The sequence below is a fragment of the Gossypium hirsutum genome, chromosome D10, assembly GCF_007990345.1.
Source record: "Gossypium hirsutum isolate 1008001.06 chromosome D10, Gossypium_hirsutum_v2.1, whole genome shotgun sequence".
Taxonomy (NCBI): Eukaryota; Viridiplantae; Streptophyta; class Magnoliopsida; order Malvales; family Malvaceae; genus Gossypium; species Gossypium hirsutum.
Genome location: NC_053446.1, coordinates 32,215,991 through 32,235,853, shown reverse-complemented (window position 1 = coordinate 32,235,853; position 19,863 = coordinate 32,215,991). Strand labels below are relative to the sequence as shown.

Genomic DNA, 19,863 nt, shown 5'->3' with positions numbered 1-19,863 from the left:
CCCCCGAGGGGTTGCTAAGTGCTGATTCCCCTATTCATTGGTGGTTGCTAAGTACTGATTCCACCGCATCTGAAATGTGAAGGGGGTTGCTAAGTGCTGATTCCCCCAAGGGGTTGCTGTGTGCTGATTCCCCGATTCATTGGTGGTTGCTAAGTGCGGAATCCACCGATAACGGTTAACATTCCTAGTGTTCAACGAGTAAATTGGGAAGGTGAATATTCATATATGTGGTGGACAAGTTTATGGGAGGAATATTGGGTTTGATACTTAATCAACCCATGTATAAGATTGGAGGAAAATAAAAAATACAAAAAGAGACAATTTGAATGCAAAACTGTTTTGAATGGCAGCAGTTGGGAAAATATGAAAAATCACCATAAATGGTGGAAAATGAATTAAAGGTTAAATAATATATGAAATTGAAGATGAATGAGTCTACTTTCATATGAAAGAAATAGAGCAAGCAAAAGAGTTGTATTTTTGGAGATATTTTAATTTTACTGAGACAGGGATGGATTGATTTCGAAATCCCCTGTTCCAAATTTGGAAAATCACCAAAAATTATAAAAAAAATAATTATGGCTTGAAATATATATGTATGGATTCCTTCTTGAGTATATTTTTAATAGAAACAAACGACAACATTTTTTGAAACTTTTACGGAGAGTTATGTGAATTTTTGTAAGGGGAGGTCAGGACTGTCGGGCAGTGAAACAGGGGAAGATTTAAAGAATAAACTGTAGTAATTGGCTCTACCAAAAATTCTGAAAATTTTATGATAGAAATAAATGTGGGTCTAGTTTCAGGAAAAATTTACAAAATTCAATTTTGAGCCTTGTAGCTCTGGATAAAAATAAATTGGTGGTCATGACGCAGAAAACCAGCTTGCTGGAAATTACACAAACAATGAAATTTATTTGTGAATAAATTTATACTATGGTGTAGTCATGTGAGAAATTTATTTATTTGTCATATGTTTACTTACTAAGCTATATGCTTACTCGTTTTTATTTTTCCCTTGATTATAGTGATTTCCATCAACTCAGAATTGAGACGGAGTCAGACAATCATCTACACTATCATCCACGTTTGGGTATTTTGCTACTAGTATTCCGGAAATTATGGCATGTATAGACGACTTATGTAATGGAGCGTCACCATGTAAATATATGCTATGGTTCGATTTAAAATGCAGTGTTTATTAATGGTTAAATTGTATATGTTTATACAACTGAACTTGGTTGGAATATTGAATTGTGTTTGAAAACTTGCAGGAGGTTTAAGCAAAAATAAGCAGAAATGCTATCGAAATTTTTAAAAATTTAGTAATACCTCATACCCTGTTCCGATCGGGAATGCGGGTAAGGGGTGTTACAATGGAGGTGACGGTGACGGGGAGAGGACGGTGGTGCAATAGTGTTTGAACGAGGGTGAAGTGCTAGTAGGGCGTGGGAGAGAGGTGAGGGAGGAGAGAAAGACAGAAGGGAGAAAGAAGAAGGAAAAATGGAGAGGAGAGGGGACGACTTGGGGAGGGGTAGTGGTGAGGGTAGAGGTGTGCAGTGAGGAAGTGAGGCAGTGCAGAACGACAGTGATCGGAGAGAGGGGTTGTTGGGGGTGAGTGGCGGCTAGGGATTTGAGGAAGAAGACAAAGTAAAGTAAAAAAAAATAAAATGGGATTAGGGTTTTTAAAAGGGAACACGGTTGTGTAAGGCCTATGTTGGGCCAAACGTGTGGTTCATTTCTAGCCTGTATACGTCTTAAAATTTAGGGCCTAGTCTTCACACGGCCTCGGACACGCCCGTGTGTCCAGGTCGTGTAACACACACAGTCGTGTCGCATAGCTGTGTGCTAGCTCCTTTGCTTCCCACAAGCCTATGCAGCAACCCCCACGCCTTTGTGGTCTGGCCGTGTCCCGCACATGGCCGTGTGCCTCACCCGTGCAACTCTCTGACTTGTTTTAATGATGAAAAGAATAGCTCCAGATTTTACATTGTTTAGGACATGCCCGTCTGTTCCGGCCGTGTGGGTAACACAGTCATGTCGCACGATTATGTGGACTGTTGTAGGTCGTGCCTCTGTTGATTTTTTGGAAAAATTAAGTCCCAAGATCCACACGGCCAATGACATGGCCGTGTGTCCAAGCCGTGTAACTCATTGTTGATTTTCTTAAAATTTTAAAACTAAGTCTTAAGATCCACACGGTGAAGGACACCCCCGTGTGTCCAGGCCGTGTAAGTCACTATCGAACCCCTTTTAGTGCACACGGCCCAGGGCACGCCCGTGTGTCCAGGCCATGTGGGTCAAAAAATCATTATTTAACATGAATTAAAAATAAAAATAAATGAATTAGCAGTGTTAATACTCGGGTTGCCTCCCAAGAAAAGCTTGTTTAAAGTTTAAGCTCAACTTACCTTGTATTTGCACTGTTACGATGGTTCGCAGAGTCAAAACTCCTCTTTCTCGCTGTCAATTGTATTATCAAAATAAGGTTTAAGTCGAGTAATATTTACCTTAAAACTGCCGAATTCAGAATGAGTTATCTCGATTATACCATAAGGGAAGACATTCAATACCGTAAAAGGAGTTGTTCTGTTTGCATTAAGCTTTGAAGTGGCAATTTGAGGGTCCGTTTTATCCAACAATACCTGGTCCCCAACCTTAAATTGGTTCGTTCCATCCTTATGCTCGTCATGGCATCGCTTTGGTTCTGCATCGTGTATTACCAGTTTCTCCTTGACATGTGTCTGTCATTCATCTAGTTCATCGATCTGTAGCATTCGTTTTTCATGAGTCGTTCTATTTTTGTCGCATGGACTGAAATGTTGCTCCATCACGTTTTTCCTAGGGATTTCCTGCAAAGAAGTTTGAGCCATAAGGTTACTAAATTTAACAGAACTCGTATAATCATCTCAATCACTAGCTGTCTTAACAGAATTACGAGCTTGGAGTGTAATCGTTTCGTCACCTACACGAAGTATTAATTCACCTGTACCAACATCTATAATAGTTCTGTCAGTTGCTAAAAATGGTCGTCCTAAAATTAAAGGTACGTCACTATCCTCACCCATGTCTAAAACAACAAAATCAATAGAGAATATGAATTTATCAAATTTCACAAGTACATATTCAATAATACCCCTAGGAAATCTAATGGTTCTATCTACCAATTGAATACTCATCCTAGTTTGTTTTGGTTTCCCAAGACCTAATTGTTTAAACATTTTATAGGGCATGACATTAATACTAGCCCCTAAATTAGCTAAACCATTATTCACATTTAAACTACCAATTAAACAAGGAATAGTAAAACTTTCTAGATCTTTCAATTTGTTGGGTAGCTTATTTTGCAAAATTGCTGAGCAAACTGTGTTTAGCTCCACGTGCGATGAATCATCTAACTTCCGTTTGTTTGCCAAAAGTTCCTTTAAGAATTTAAGGGAATTGGGCATCTGCGAAAGAGCTTCAATAAACGGTAAGTTAATATGTAACTTTTTAAGAAGTTTAAGAAATTTACCAAATTTTTCGTTCATGTGGTCTTTCTTTGTCGCGTTAGGATATGGTACTCGAGATTTATATTTCTTACCATTTGGATTTTGTTCATTCTGGCTCACCTCAACCTTACCTTTACTTACCACACTTTCTTGCCTCGGTTCTGGTTCAGATTTCACTAACCCTTCTTCATCTCGAATAGTAATTGCATGAAGCTGCTCTCTTGGGTTAGTTTTAGTGTTGCTAGGCAAGCTACCTTGTGGTCGTTCTGAAATCAACGTTGCAAGTTGACTGATTTGGTTCTCGAGCCTTTGAATTGATGCTTTCTAATTTTTAAGTATTGCCTCAGTGTTTTGAAAATGAGTTTTTGACACTGAGATAAACTTCGTTAACATCTTTTCAAGGTTTGACTTCTTGTCTTGCTGGTAAGATGGTTGTTGGAAGCCTAGAGAGGGTTGTGGTCTTTGACTTCCTTAACCACCCCAAGAGAAATTGGGATGGTTCCTCCAACCTACATTATAAGTGTTATTGTAGGGATTATTCTGAGCCCTAGAATTATTACCCATATAGTTGATTTGTTCGTTCTCTGTACTATGACCGTAGGGCAAATATTCTGGATTACTTATTCCTCCTTTATTTGCATTGTCTTGCATCACCAGATGTACCTGCGTAGAAACACATAAACCGTTAATTTTCTTATTTAATTGTTCTACCTGATTTGATAACGTGGTGACTGCATCTAGATTGAAAACACCAACTACTCCATTAGGCTTCTTCCTCATGACTTGCCACTGATAATTATTCAGTGACATCTCTTCTATATCATAAGCCACTTTAGGTGTCTTATTGTTCAAGGTACCATCGACTGTTGCATCGATTAATTGCCTAGTCAAGGGATTCAAACCGTTGTAGAAGGTTTGAACCTGTAGCCATAAAGGTAACCCATGGTGAGGGCATCATCTTAATAAATCCTTATACCTCCCTCATGCATCATATAGGATCTCTAAGTCTATCTGCACGAAGGAAGAGATATCATTCCTCAACTTAGCTGTCTTAGTTGGTGGAAAGTACTTCAACAATAATTTTTTGGTCATTTGGTCCCATGTGGTGATCGAACCTCGTGGTAGGGATTTCAACCACTGTTTAGCTTTATTAATCAATGAGAAGGAAACAACCGTAGGTGAATGACATCATCAGAAATTTCATTTATCTTAAAAGTATAGCAGACTTCCAAGAAATTAGTCAAATGAGTATTTGGATCTTCTTCTTGCAAACCATCGAACTGAACAAACCGTTGAATCATCTGAATAGTGTTCGACTTCAGTTTAAAATTATTCATAGCAATGGTGGGTCACACAATACTTGATTCAGTCCCAGTTAGATTAGACTAGGTATAATCATACATAGTACGAGGAACATGATTCGGATTTGCAGGATTCGCAGCAACCACAGGAGGAAGCTAATTATTCTGATTATCATCCATCTCCTAAGTAACAATAATAACATCCTCTTGCTCTTCCACTATATTCTATCGACTTTGCCTTTCTTCTCTATGGTTTCTGCGAGCTGTACTTTCAATTTCACTATCAAATACTAAAGGTCCTGACATGTTTCTTCTAGTCATACACTAAAAGAACTTGTCAGAAGCAAATAAAAGAAAAAAATTAGAAAACAAAAATAAAACTAAAAACAACAATAAAATGCAATAAAAATAAATGGCTAAATTAATAAAAATCAAGTGTTCCTAATATTTTAGTCCCCAGAAACGGATCCAAAAACTTGATTTTCACTAAACTAACTATAAATACGACTAAGGCAAGTGGAAACATGGAAATTTAGACATTTTTACATACCCTTTTTAACTTAAAGTCATACAATTTTGATAAAAATATGAACATGTTGAATTTTAGTTAATTTTATACTTAATTTTGATGAATTTTGGTTATTTTCGACAGATTTGCATAAAAGGTGAAAAATGGCTCGGTAGACACTACTAGAAGCACAAAATCAAGAAGCAATTTAAAGTATCGAGACTAACTAAATTTCAGCCTAAGACGGCCCAAAATTATACGTATTAATTCATAATATAATTAATTTTAATTTATATCCAATTTAATTTGGTTTAATAAATTATTATTAATTATTATGAAAAAGAGGTCCTGTTGAATTAGACCGAGTAAACCGAACCGACCAAGAAATGGACAGCAAAAAAACCGTCCCAAGAGCTGACCCAAATCATTTTATTAGCTAATTATTTAGGCTTGCAAAGAGTCCCTTGAAGACTTGCTCAAGTTGCATTCAAACCCCTCCACTATTGGTGGTTTTATAGATTTGCCACAAGCCTAAATTAGCAAAGTTGAAACTATCAACCTTGCAACATGTGTGGCCGGCCAAGGGAGGGCTCTTTGGCTGATAATTTTAGCTATTTTTAGCAGCCCTCCTCAGCTATAAGAACCCCCTTAGGCTATTAATTTTAGAAACACACCTCCAGCATTCACATCATTCCTCTATTCTCTCCACTTTCTCTCTTCCTTTCCGTTTCAAAATTCCCTTGCTCTCTTACCAATTTCTTCTCTTGGGAAAGGGGCATTCATCAGATATTTGGAGTAGCAATTAAGTGTTCATAGTAGCCTTGGTCGACGATGACAATGGAGAAGGATGAATGGAGCACTAATCAAGCCACGAAAAAATATCAGATTTGATTCTTGTTCCCTGTCTCTTTAATTTCTATTTTTGTTATGCTAAACATATCTATGAAAATTTATGTTTTTGGAATGGTTAATTTAATCAATTTAGCTTGAATTTAATTCATGTTAGGTTGATTGCATTTCGTTTGTTAGAATTATTGAAATTGTGTTTATGTTGTTATAGGCCTGGGTAAGATGCTTGATTAAGTAGAATCATGACTAAGTTATTCTGGCATTACAATTGTTAGGTAACTAATGAATTAATTATTTAAATGGATTGAAATTATAATTAATGGACACAGTACTTAATCAGTGCATGTTTAATCACCTAAGGTAGCTGAGGATTAGATTAGCAATGGTATCTGACGATACATTTGCCTTGCATAACTTGCAAGATTATTGTGATTAAACTGTTTCAAGGTAAGGATACTTTGTTACCTCACATAGTCTTTTATGTGCTTATTAAATTGAGTTAATTGTTTGAATTGACATAGGGATATGTACAAGAGATTATTTCGATTTAATAAGTATGTATGTGCAATAACATATTTTCCTATTAAGATTTGTTTAATCGGTTGAATTGACATAGGGATATAGTCAAGAGATAAATGGATTTTGGTAGGTGAGTATGTTCAAACAAAATATTTTTCTTCACAAAAGTGTTTTAAATAGCATTCATAAATAATTCTTTTCACAGTCCCAATGGGTATGATAACTCGTCATTTACTTGTCACTTTATTACTTTTTGTGATTGTGTACACTTGCACATTTCCATCGTTACAAAATTTTGGCGCCGTTGCTAGGGACTGTGTTTTAAAAAAATCATTATTTGTGAAGTTGTCAGTTTTGCATTTTGGTTTATTTTCTGTTCAAATTTTAACTTAGTTAATTTTTCTGTGATTATTTCAGGTGTTTATGAGTATTGACCAAATCATCGATTTACTCCCTGTAGACCCTGAGATTGAATGAACTTTTTGACAGCAAAGAAGACAAGCAAGTCAGAGAAGGACTGAAGAGATGAACTTTGAAAATCTGAATCAAGGAAACGTAGAAAACCATGCTAAAAATCCTATCCTTATTACTGATGATAAGGATAGATCTTTGTGACAGTATGTCGTGCCAGTATTTCATGATCTTAATCCAGGTAGTAGAAGACCCGAAATTGAGGGACAACGGTTTGAGTTGAAGCCAGTCATGTTAGCCAGAGTGCCCGAAGATGCATTACGATTGAAGTTGTTCCCATATTCACTAAGGGACAGAGCTCGAGCTTGGTTGAACTCATTACCACCAAACTCAATTTCAACATGGCAAGAGTTAGTAGAAAAATTCCTTATGAAGTATTTCCCGCCTAGCAAGAATGCTAAGTTGAGGAACGAGATCACTACTTTCTAAAAATAGATGATGAGTCATTGTATAAGGCATGGGAAAGGTACAAAGAATTATTATGGAAGTGCCCTCATCACGGAATCCCACGTTGCATACAACTTGAGACATTTTATAATGGTCTCAATGCTCACACGAGGATGGTAGTGGACACTTCTGCTAATGGTGCTCTCCTTTCTAACTTTTATAATGAGACTTATGAAATCATTGAGAGCATTTCCAGTAATAGTTATCAATGGCCAACCAATCGAGCAGCGTCAGGAAGATGAGTCGCTGGAATACATGAAGTAGATGCTCTTACTTCACTCGCATCTCATGTATCATCAATATCCTCAATGTTAAAAATCTTACTACTAATGGGTGTAATAGTTTTGCAGCACAGCCACTGAATTAATTTGAAAATGTAGCCTGTGTTTATTGTGGGGAAGGACATTTGTTTGAAGAATATCCACCGAACCCAAAATCTGTGTATTACATGGGTAACCAGAACCAAAATCGAGGAAGGCAAGGGCTGGAATCCAATTTCTATAGCCCATCATGGCGAAACCACCCGAATTTTTTCTAAAGTAACCAAGGGGTAGGAACCAGTAACAATTATGTCCAACCTAGATTGTCCCAACCACCTAGTTTTTCCAAACAAGCTTAGAAACCAACCCAAGCTAAACCATCCAATAGCCTAGAGAATCTATTGAAGGCATACATGGCGAAAAATGATGCCTCTCTAAGTAATTTAGAGAATCAAGTGGGCCAGCTTGCAATTGAACTCAGAAACCGACCACAAGGTGCTTTGCCTAGTGATACAGAGAATCCGAGGAATCTAGGGAAGGAGCATTATAAAGCGTTAACATTGAGGAGCGGAAAGACTTTAGAGCCCAATTCCGTTGAAGTTGAGAAGGAGCCAGCTGACGCTCAAGACTCGAAGGAAGTTCAACCGAGTGTTGAAATTCCAGTTTTACTAGAAATTGAATTTGTAAAATCTGACAAGGTAACTTCTGAACTAGCTAATTCTGATCAACTAATAACTCCGTTAGATGCATAATTTCCATAGAAAATGAATCAACTAGTTCTAGTAAAGAAACCTCCACCACCCTACCCTCAAAGACTTCAGAAGCAGAAGCAGGAAATTCAATTCAAGAAGTTCCTAGACGTACTCAAGCAACTTGATATCAACATCTCGTTGGTTGAAACACTTGAACAAATGCCAAAATACGTAAAATTCATGAAAGATATCTTGTCTAAAAAACAAAGGCTTGGAGAATTTGATATGGTAGCCCTAACGAAGGAATGCAGTGCATATCTTCAAGACAAGCTATGCTCAAAATTGAAGGATCCTGGATGTTTTACCATACCTTGCAATATTGGAGCAACATATTGTGGTAATGCACTATGTGACTTGGGTACGAGTATCAACTTGTTGCCCATGTCAATATTTAGGAAGTTGGGGATAGGTGAAGTTAGACCTACTACGGCTACACTTCAATTAGCAAATCGATCTTTAGCATATCCAGAAGGAAAAATCGAGGATGTATTGGTACGTGTAGACAAATTTATCTTTCTTGCTGACTTTGTGATTCTAGACTTTGAAACAAACAAAGAGGTGCCAATCATCCTAGGAAGACCATTCTTAGCAACCGGAAGGACCTTATTGATGTGCAGAAAGGTTAGCTTACTATGCGTGTTCAGGATGATCAGGTAACATTTAACATTTTTAAGTCCATGCGATTTCCTGACATAATTAATGATTGTTCTGCAGTGTCTAATTTAGAGGATTTAATCATGGAGAGGGAACTCAATTATGTTGAGGACCCATTGGAACCAATTTTGACCTCAGATCCTCCAAATGATGAAGAGGAGGATGAATACTTAGCATTGTTAGAAGCTACTCAAAGGGGTTTTAATCTGCAATCTCGCTTTGAATCTTTAGAGTTAGAGAAAAGGGATTATGCCCAAACAAAAGTGTCAATCGAGGAACCACCTAAATTAGAACTGAAGGTACTTCCCTCACATTTGAAATATGTTTATTTAGGTAACTCTTGTACTTTGCCTGTGATTGTTTCAGCAGAATTAACAACTGAGCAAGAAGAGAAACTCATCCTAGTGTTGAAACAACTCAAAAAAGCTATCGGATGGACCATAATCGATATTCACGAAATTATTCCATCTATATGCATGCACAAGATTATCTTAGAAGATGGAGAAAAAGGGACGATTGATGGACAACGAAGACTGAACCCTATCATGAAGGACGTAGTCAACAAAGAAATCATCAAGTGGTTAGATGTGGGTATAATTTACCCCCTCACAAATAGTTCATGGGTAAGTCCGGTCCAGTGCGTGTCAAAGAAAAGAGGTATCACGGTAATTGAAAATCAGTATAACGAGTTGATATTGACTAGAATGGTTACGGGATGGAGAATTTGCATCGATTACCGGAAGCTAAACAAGGCAACTAGGAAAGATCACTTTCCTTTGTCATTTTTGGACCAGTGCTTTATAGACTCGCAGGGCGAGATTATTACTATTTTATCGATGGATACTCGGGGTATAATCAGATTACAGTAGCACTGGTAGATCAACACAAGACAACATTCACCTCCCCGTACGGTACATTTGCATTTAGGCGCATGCCATTTTGTTTATGTAATGCACCTACTACATTTCAAAGATGTATGATGTCTATTTTTACTGACATGGTTGAAAAATATTTGGAAGTTTTTATGGATGATTTTTCAGTATTCAAAGATACATATGATGATTGCCTAGCCAATCTAGCCAAGGTACTAAGGTGAAACGAAGAAACAAACCTTGTACTTAACTGGGAAAACTGCCATTTCATGGTACGCGAAGGTACTATTCTAGGGCATCGGATAAAAAGACATGGAATCGAGGTAGATAAAGTAAAGCTAGATGTTATTGAGAAACTCCCACCTCCAATATCTGTAAAGGGTGTTAGGAGCTTTTTGGGCCACGCCGGTTTCTATCGAAGATTCATCAAGGACTTCTCCAAAGTTCCTAAACCCCTTATGAAAATTATTGGAAAAGGACACGACATTTAAATTTGATGAGGAGTGCTTAAGAGCTTTCAACGATTTGAAGAGTCAGTTAGTCTCGGCACCCATAGTAGTCACACCAGACTGGGATTTTCCAGTTGAATTGATGTGTGATGCAAGTGACTTCGCAATCGGAGCTGTCATGGGTCAGCGAAGGAACAAAGTTTTTCATCCTATCTACTATGCCAGTCGGACTCTGACAGTAGCTCAATTGAATTACATGGTAATAGAAAAAGAGTTCCTTGTTATTGTATTTGCTTTTGACAAGTTTCGATCTTATCTTATAGGTACCAAAGTGACTGTTTATACGAACCACTCAACAATTAAGTATTTATTTTCCAAGAAAGACGCTATGCCGAGACTGATCCGATCAGTACTTCTATTTCAAGAGTTTGATCTAGAAATTCAAGATCGAAAGGGACTGGAAAACCAAGTAGCAGACCACTTGTCCAGATTGGAGCCGCAAGAAGGGAACTCTCTTCTTATACCAATTCGAGAGATGTTTCCAGATGAACACATACTGAAGTTAAAATCATGTCCATAATACCCCTTGGTTTGCTGTTATTGCTAACCTTTTAGCTTGTGGTTTGATGCCGAGTGATAAGACATATCATCAAAAGAAAAATTTTATTCACAATGTGAAGTACTATTTCTAGGAAAAATCGTATTTGTTTAAAAAGTGTACAGATCAAATGATCAGAAGATGCGTGGAAGAAGATGAAGTACATAATATTTTATACCATTGTCACTCAGCTCCGAATGGGGGACACTTTAGAGGTACACGTACTACAGCCAAGGTATTGCAAGCCGGATTCTTTTGGCCAACACTATTCAAAGATGCATATGCTCATGTAAAGAGTTGTGATCGATTTCATAGGGTCAAAAATGTCACCAATAGAAATGAGATGCCTCGAACAAACATCTTTGAGGTAGAATTATTCGATGTTTGGGGTATTGACTTTCTCGATCATTTCCCTCTATCTTTTTGTCAAAAGTACATATTAGTAGCAGTATACTATGTGTCTAAGTGGGTTGAGGTAGAGGCATATCCGACAAACGATGCTATGGTTGTAATGAAGTTTTTGCAGAAACATGTGTTCATAAGGTTTGAAACCCCAAGAGCCGTCATCAGTGATGTAGGGTCCCATTTTTTGAACAAGTGGTTGAAATGGATTTTAGATAAACATGGAGTGAAGCACAAGGTCGCTACAGCTTACTATTCGCAGACGAATGGGCAAATTGAACTGGCAGACAAGGAGATCAAAGGCATACTTGAGAAGGTAGTTTGCCCGAACAAACGAGATTGGTCCAAAAGACTGTATGATGCTATATGGGCTTACAGGACAGCATACAAGACACCTTTAGGGATGTCACCCTATAGGTTAGTCTTTGGGAAAGCCTGCCATCTACCCTTGGAGTTAGAACACAAAGCTTACTGGGCTCTCCAATGACTCAACTTTGATCTTAAAAGTTCCAAAGAGAAACAAATGCTTCAACTTAATGAGTTAGAAAAATTTCGAATGTCTTCATACGAGAATGCCAAATTACTTAAGGAGGGACTCAAGAAATAGCATGAAAAGCACATTCATGTTCGAGAATTTGAAGCAGGCCAGCAAGTCTTGTTATTCAATTCCAGATTAAGGTTCTTTCCAAGTAAGTTAAAATCACGTTGGTCCAGTCCATTTATGATTCATCGAGTCTATACATACGGAGTTGTTGAACTTCAAGGTAAGGGAGGTAATTTTTGAGCTAATGCTCAACGCTTGAAACATTACTTGGGAGATAAAATTAAACGGAATCAAATCTCGTTCATTTTATCAGATATTTAATTTTTCTTATTTTTCTGTTTGAATAAATGATTTAGAGTATATTTTTAGGATTAGCATGTTTAAATAAATTCTGTCTAGGAGATTGAAACTTAAGTGGGATCGCTTGTGACCTCTCCAATCTTTCTTGGGAATTGATTTTAACTTAATTTTCCAAGAAATTATTCCCTAAATAACAAAATAAATTTTTATTTTTTCAAATAAAAGGGTCAATTTTAATCAAGTTTTATGTTGCAACTCAATTTTGAAATTTCATTAAGTCTAGGAACTTAATTGAATTATTTTTAAAAAATTTGGTTGCTCTTTTTGTAAATATTAAAAATTAGATGCCTCTTTTTGTAAATATTTTCAAAAACCATCTAAAATAAATGTTTTTAGTTCAATAAAAAAAAGAAAAAAAGAAAAAAAATTATTAATATATAATAATATCCATTATAATATATATTTATTATTGTCTGCTTTATTTAGAGTTAAAATTAGTTTTAATTTAATCATATTTTATTCGATAAGTTTTTATCTTAATAAATTAATAGCACATAATAATTTAATATGCATTATATTAATTATTAATTGTTATTTACTTTAAGTAGAATTAGAACTTAAAATTTTTAAGAATTCTACTCTAGCTCCTACTCCTTTCACTATAAATTCCACCCATCTATTCTCTTTTTTTTCATTCATACACCATTCCCTCCAAAAACACCAAAACCCTTAAGTGTTGAAACCTCCTAACAATTCCCTAGCCACAGCATCGCCTAGCTGATCGGTCAGCAGCACCACACGCTCACCCACAGCTGGCCTACTCAACGATTCTCACGATGCTCACATCCATCCCCTACTACGCGCTGCTACCTTGCATACCTGAGCGGCACACCATCCTTTCACCCATCCTTAGACAAAATCCCCTCAACCTATTTTAATTTTCCATCTTTTGATTCAAATTATTTTTCTTAAGAACTTTTAATTTTTACAAAAAAGGTGGTAAGACTAATTTTTCTCCTAAATTTTAATTTAATTATCTAATTTTTCAATTTACTGGATTATTAATATTTTATATTAATTAAATTTTTGAGAAAATAATTGTTACCATCTTATGATCAGGTTAATCATGCCTCACAAGAGAACTCATGCATTTGCCCAAATTGACGAATCACAAAACAAGTTCCACTGTGAATAAGCCAAAGCAAGATATGAGAGTATCTTCACGAATCAACAGATGCATCCAAAGAAAGGTTTCACATTGAAAGAAAGCAACTATAATTATTTTATAGCGCGTATTCGTCAGGTTGCTGAAACTCTCAATTTGGAGTTGTTTTGTGAGAAGAGACCTAGTGTGGATGAGGAGTTAGTGTGCGAATTCTATGTGAATTTAACCTTAAGCAAGTTGACAGAAGTTCCAGTTCACGGAATCAAGGTACCAATAACTTCAAACACTATTAATGAGTTCTTGAATTGCCTGATTTTGAAAACAACGAATATTCCTCCTTGATGAGCAATATAGAGTCCGAAAATTTGTAAAAAATTCTCAAGGAACTTACAGGTCCAGGTTTTAAGTGGACTGTGTCAAAGCAAGGAATCCACACTTGTCAAACAGAATATTGGACACCCCTCACAAAGGTATGGTTATACTTCATCCGATTCAGCCTTATGCCTAGCTCACATGGGACTACAATCTCATTAGAGCAAATGATCTTATTATACTCAATTTTAACTGGGAAGACCATTGATGTGGGAAAAAGTATCCTGAGGGAAATATGGAATTTTGTGTCGTTAGACGTTCACGTTCTGGCCTAGCTTACTTTCCCTTTACAATAATAATTATGTGCTTGAAAGCTAAAATTCTTGCAAACGTAAAGAAGATAGGCTATTGCCAGGGCACAATCATAGATTGGGACCTCTATCGAATAGCTGGAGACTCTGTTCTACAGCAACTAGTTGAAGAAAGTGAGGATCCAAAAAAAAAAAGAAGAAAAAGATCCAACAAAGATCAAGCCAGTGCAATTGGTAGAAGTCCCTGATAAGGTGGAACCAATGGAACCAAACGATGAACCTGATATCGAGACTTCAATGTTCAGAGCTCAACCACCTCACCCAGATCTTCGAGATAAGCTATCAAATTTGATGGACATAATGCAACATATGTAGTCGCAGCAACAAACCTACTGGAAATACTCAGAAATAAGGGATGACTCAATGAGAAGTGCTCTTACGAAAATTTACAATGACTCATTTATTTTTGTGCCTGAGTTTCCAGATTACATTTTTGAATCATGGAGCCCATTATCGAAAAAGGAGCGAAGAGATTCATGCAAAGACAATAATGATGGAGCAAAAGATAAGTCGAATTCAGAAGGATCTGCAAATAAATAAAGGGGGATCTCGACTTTATTTTATTTATGTTCTTAGGTTATTTTAGGATAAAGATAATTATGAATTTTTGCATAATAAAACAAGGGATGAAAATCATTAATAAAATTGAACAAGTGGCAAATTATAAAGTGTGGCAATAGATATATACATGTCTAGGATTGGATTTAGAAAGAGCTTGGTACTTAAGCAGTCAAATTGACTCACCTCCTCTGTTCTAGAATGCTATCTGGTGTATAATATCTATTCACTTTAAACAATGAGGGCATTGTTCATTTTAAGTAGGGGGACTGAAAAATTGAAATTATTTCCACTCAGGATATATAGTTCTTTTAATTACGATTAGGACATATTTTGTTTAATAATTTGAAATTTTGTTAAGTATGCTAAACTTCAGTATAAATAAAGTTCTATTATTTTAATAAATTTTTATGTTAGCTGAATAATGATATAAATGTATTTTTAATAAAGCATGCAAATCGTACCATAAAACTTTTTAGTTCCTTAAGAAAGGTAGGCATGTATGAAAGTTTAAGTGTCTAGAATTGACTTAGTAGTTTCTTAAGGTGAAATCCTAGGAAGCATGGAATGTTCAAAATGATTTAGGCAACTCTTGTTTGGGCCGTTTGAGCCTTTCAAGCCAACCTCGATGAAATTTTATCCTTTGAAACCCAACTTTGAGACTGTATGGCCTAATTTTATTTGAACCCTTGTAATATTTAGCCATCACTTCTTTCTTAATTATCTTTAAATTGTCTCAAACACTAGACTCAGTACTATTCAGAATATTCTTTGAAAATAAGTTTGTGGGAGTTGAAAGAAGTATCAAATGCTCTAAAAATTGTAGTACATACAGTAAAATGCTAAAAAAAAGCACATGTACTTGAAAGAAAATAGATGTACAAAGGAGCATGTGAAAGCAAAGTAAGTTGGTGTATTGAGGGAAATTATTCTAAAGGTCTGATTGAAGCTGAGTGTAGGGCTTAAAAGCCTAAATTTATCTATCTTTTACCTACCTCTAGCCTAGCTATGTTACAACCTTTTTAAAGACCTATTGATTAAAGTTTTCTATGCTACCTACATTAGTGGAGAGAAATTGCTATGTTCAACATATGAAGTCATAAGTTAAACTTAATGATTGCAGCTTAATCTTGAATAAGGAAATAATATCAAATTGGTAAGGGTTAACATGTCTTGTTAAGGAAGCATTTAGTCTAATTGTGCTATCATAATAGTTGTTGAGATTAATTTGAACGATATGTATACTTAAGTAGCATAACTATAAAATTTCTTATTTTTGAGCATAAGTATATTAAATTCATAATTCCGGGAAGAATGTTATTCTGAAGGAAATTTTCAAATGTGTTTTTTGAGTAATTCTTTTTAATTTGTGCATTACTTGGGACGAGCAATGAATTAAGTTTGGGGGTGTGGAAACACTAAAATTTACACATTTTTACATATCCTTTTTAACTTAAAATTATACAGTTTCAATAAAATTCTTATCGAAAAATAATTAATTTTTAAAAAATAATTAAACTGCACTTAAAATGTGAACATGTTGAATTTTAGTTAATTTTACAATTAATTTTGATGAATTTTGGTTATTTTCGACAGATTTGCACAACTGGCGAAAAATGGCTCGGCAGACACTACTAGAAGCTCAAAATCGAGAAGCAATTTAAAGTATTGAGGAAAACTAAATTTCAGCCTAAGACAGTCCAAAATTATATGTATTAATTCACAATATAATTAATTTTAATTTATATCTAATTTAATTTATGTTAATAAATTATTATTATTAATTAATTATGAAAAAGAGGTCCAGTTGAACTAGATCTACTAAACCGAACCGACCAAGAAATGGACAGCCCAAAAACCGTCCCAAGAGTTTACCCAAATCAGCTTATTAGCTAATTTTTTAAGCTTACAAAGAGGCCCTTGAATACTTGCTCAAGTTGCATTCAAACCCCTCCACAATTGTTGGCTTTATTGATTTACCACAAGCCTAAATTAGCAAAGTTGAAACTATCAACCTTGCCACATGTGTGGCTGGCCAAGGGACGACTCTTTAGCTGATAATTTCAGCTATTTTTAGCAGCCCTCCTCAGCTATAAGAACCCCCTTAGGCTGGTCATTTGGGAAACACACCGCAAGAATTTACATCTTTTCTCTCTTCTCTCCAGTTTCTCTCTTCTTTTCCATTCCAAAATTCCCTTGCTCTCTTGCCGATTTCTCCTGTTGGCAAAAGGGCGTTCATCAGCTATTTGGAGTAGCACTTAAGTATTCACTGCAGCCTTGGTTGACGAGGACAACAGAGAAGGAAGAATGGAGCAACTAGTCAAGCCACGGAAAAACACCGGATTTGATTCTTGTTCCCTATCTCTTTAATTTCTGTTTTTGTTATGCTGAACATATCTATAAATATTTATGTTGTTGGAATGATTAATTTAATCAATTTAGGTTGAATTTAATTCGTGTTAGGTTGATTACATTTCGTTTGTTAAAGTTATTGAAATTGTGTTTATGTTGTTATAGGCCTCGGTAAGATGCTTGATTAAGTAAAATCATGACTACGTTATTCTTGCATTACAATTGTTAGTTAACTAATGAATTAATTATTTAAATGGATTGAAATTGTAATTAATGGGCACAGTACTTAATCAGTGCATGTTTAATCATCTAAGGTAGTTGATGATTAGATTAGCAACGGTATCTGACAATACATTTGCCTTGCATAACTTGCAAGATTATAGTGATTAAACTGTTTCAAGGTAAGGATACTTTGTTACCTCACATAGTCTTTTATGTGCTTATTAAATAGAGTTAATTGTTTAAATTGACATAGGGATATCTACAAGGGATTATTTCAATTTAATATGTATGTGCAATAACATATTTTCCTATTATGATTTGTTTAATCAGTTGAATTGACATAGGGGTATAGTGAAGAGATAAATGGATTTTGGTAGGTGAGAATGTTCATAAGTTAGCAAATTACCAAGTTTCCGTGAACTTATTCATAACAATATAAACATGAGTTTAATAATTCTAAGTTAAGAAATTTAATTAATCTAACACAATTATGTCATCTTGATCGAAATCGTATTTTGAAGTCGTGCATTTGAGATTTATTTATTTAGATCATTTAGTTTAAAATCTTAGCTTTTAATCACCCTCTTCAAACAAAATATTTTTCTTCACCAAAGTGTTTTAAATAGCATTCATAAATAATTCTTTTCACAGTCCCAGTGGGTACGATAACTCGACATTTACTTGTTGCTTTATTACTTGTTGTGATTGTGTACACTTGCACATTTCCGTCGTTCCAGCAAGCGCACCTATCGAACAATAGGGAATATCGTATCCACGAGGATTAAAAGTACTAGTAATTACTGTTTTTCTATTATTTAGCCAACAATTCAGAGTGATTTTTTTATTCTAAAATTACTAAACTAATTTAACTAAGAAAGCAATAAAGAATAAAATAGGAAAATAATTGAAGATACCAATGAGAGAGACAATACCCACGAAAGAATCCACCTAGACTTCACCTATTATTTTAAATCTGAATTAAATGATTTATTCACTTGTGTCTTGATTCGTAGAAATCCCTAAATTATGTTAATATCTCTTTCAAGAGTAAGAACAACTGACTCTAGGTTTATTAATTAAAATCTTTTTCTCATTAAAACCACTATTGTCGCATTAGCTCGATCTATGGATTCCCATATTAGATTTGACTCTAATCCGATAGATTTATGTCATCCTATTTTTATGATTGCATGCAACTCCACTCAATTATGCTAGATTTACTCTTAAATAGGGACTTTTGCTCCACTCAAAAAAGCACATTAAACATGAATTAATATCCTTAGATTACTAAACCATGAAATAATCATACATAATTGAGAACAAGAATCAAGTATTTATCATGTAAATCAAAAATCAAATAATAAGATTCATCATAGGTTTTATCTTCCCTAGGTATTTAGGGAATTTAGTTCATCATCCTAAATAGAAACATCTCAAAGTTAAGATAACAACAAGACATAAAGAACCCAAATAAACTTCTAAAGAAATTAAATGGAGGTCTTTAATCTTGAAGGAGATTCACTTCTAAGATGATTTTGATGGCGTTCTTCGAGTCTTTTCTTCAGTCTTCTCTGTCTATCCCCTTAGGTCCTCTTCTAATATATATTTATAAACTTTAGAATGCTCAGAAACCCCAAAAATTAAGTTTTTTTGCATAAAAGAGAAGCAGGGCGCGAGATCGACACAGACTGGCACATAGGCGTGTTGCTAGCTCGTGTGGCTCACACGGGCGTGTGCCTTGCCCGTGTGGAAATGCCTAGGCCATGTGGATCCTGAAAACAACTCTTTTTGTCTGATTTTGGCTGATTTTTCGCTCTTGTCACTTCCCTATGCTCACCTAAGTATAGAAACATGGATTTAAAGGATTAGGAGCATCAAATTCACTAATTTACATTATAAATAATCCAAAAACACATCAAGAATAGGATTAAAAACATGTTACTTTTATGGCTTATCGTTAGGTTTATTTAATGGCCTAAAATACAGTGTCTAATGTGCTTGTTGGAAAAGCCAAGGCTGTGGAGGAGATTTTGGCTGAGCCAACTCGTTCTATGGTGGTTGATACTAGTAAGAGGGTTTTTGATGGTGCTTTAGGATGTCCACCAAAGAGAGGGTGTGATAATTATAGTTCTGGTAGAGGTGCAAAACGTGGGACTCGACTAAGTCAGTCTAGGTAGTAGAGCAATGTGGTGAATAGCACAGGTGGTTCGGTTGGTGGTTCTAGATGACAGTTTTGTTCTCATTTTGATTTTACACATCTTGGAGAGTGTCGTAAGTTGACTGGTGGCTGCTATAAGTGTGGTTCAAAGGAACATTTTCTGAGGGGTTACCCAAATAGAGTAGAGTTTTCGCAGACTCAGAGTTCGATACTTGTTTTTACACCTACTAGAGGACAAGGTCATGGTAGAAGTAATGATAGAGTTTGGTACTTTGGGAATATATTGGTTGATTGAGAATAAGGCTAAG

General features: G+C 35.5%; 2 non-coding genes across 2 annotated transcripts; one reads left to right on the top strand and one right to left on the bottom strand.

Annotated features, from left to right (window-relative positions):
* Positions 1-4,428: 4,428 nt before the first annotated feature.
* On the top strand, positions 4,429-4,535 carry LOC121222760 (small nucleolar RNA R71). The gene has a single exon (XR_005920131.1). It is a non-coding gene; the product is annotated as a small nucleolar RNA R71 (small nucleolar RNA).
* Positions 4,536-7,538: 3,003 nt separating this feature from the next.
* On the bottom strand, positions 7,539-7,644 carry LOC121222873 (small nucleolar RNA R71). Its single transcript, XR_005920243.1, has one exon. It is a non-coding gene; the product is annotated as a small nucleolar RNA R71 (small nucleolar RNA).
* Between the last annotated feature and the right edge of the window lie 12,219 nt (positions 7,645-19,863).